At 41.5% G+C, this 1101-nt stretch overlaps 1 protein-coding gene across 3 annotated transcripts in view; it reads right to left on the bottom strand.

Moving 5' to 3' along the window:
- The window catches only part of Anapc10 (anaphase promoting complex subunit 10), a 55328-nt gene that overhangs the window by 45519 nt on the left and 8708 nt on the right, over nucleotides 1-1101 (bottom strand). The gene's annotated exons all lie outside the window — the stretch shown is intronic.

Genomic DNA, 1101 nt, shown 5'->3' with positions numbered 1-1101 from the left:
CTGGCTGTCCTGGAACTTACTCTGTAGACCAGGCTGGCCTCAAACTCAGAAATCCACCTGCCTCTGCCTCCCAAGTGCTGGGATTAAAGGTGTGCACCATCATGCCTGGCAGTAGCTAGGATCTTAACCTTTAAAAAAGTTAACTGGTATCACTAGCAAGCTAGAATAGCAGTTGGCACACTATGTCAGCAAATTGCTGCCTTGCACCTGCTTTTGAAGGATACATTTTAACTGAGGGCACTAAACTCAGTTACTGATGTGTTGATTTTTGGCTGTTTTGATACTATAATGGCAGAACTACATAGCTGAAATGGAGACCAGAGGCACTACAAGACTCAAATATTTATTTTCTACTCAAAAGAAGTTTGCCGATATGTACCCTACAACAATAGAAGGAAATGCCTAAAAATCTATCACTTTAGAATAGGAAAGGATATAATGTAGAAAGATAACCAGGCTGACTAGTTTTCATACTGCCAATAAACCCAGAGCATTAGACAAACATACAGGTATTTTCCTATCTCAAAAATAGTATTCATTCTAAAACTAAGTTTACAGTTTCAATGTCAAGTTTGGCTCCCCCCCCCCAAAGTGTAAATATGAGAAGTACATAAATATCATACCTAAAGAACTTACAAGCACCATATATTAAGGCATTAAACTAAGTCATAAAATATATTTTTCTATTGTATCTCCTAAATTCAATCCTATTCTTTCAGAACTATCTACATAAATTATCAGAAATGTGTAGCACAGACTAAGGAGCTGCCTCAGTGGGTCAAGTGTGAGGCCTGAGCTCAGCTCCCCAGAACACATGGAGATAGATGCCTGTAAACAACTCTTCTGCATGAGGCAGGAGGAAGGGCAGAGGAGGAGGATGCCTGAAGCTCCATGGCCAGCCAGCCTAGCCAAAGTGATACCTCTGGGTTCACTGAAGAGAACCTGCCTCAAAACATAAAGATGCAGACCACTGCAGAAAGAGGCAACCATCAACCTGGGCCTAATATATGTGCTTTCAACTGTGTGCATGTGCACCCTACATACACAGAGAGAGAGAGAGAGAGAGAGAGAGAGAGAGAGAGAGAGAGAGAGAGAGAGAGA

This window comes from Mus caroli, chromosome 8 (genome assembly GCF_900094665.2).
Source record: "Mus caroli chromosome 8, CAROLI_EIJ_v1.1, whole genome shotgun sequence".
In the NCBI taxonomy this organism is placed as follows: domain Eukaryota; kingdom Metazoa; phylum Chordata; class Mammalia; order Rodentia; family Muridae; genus Mus; species Mus caroli.
The sequence above is the reverse complement of the archived record's forward strand: the minus strand, read 5'-3'. Positions and strand labels throughout refer to the sequence as shown.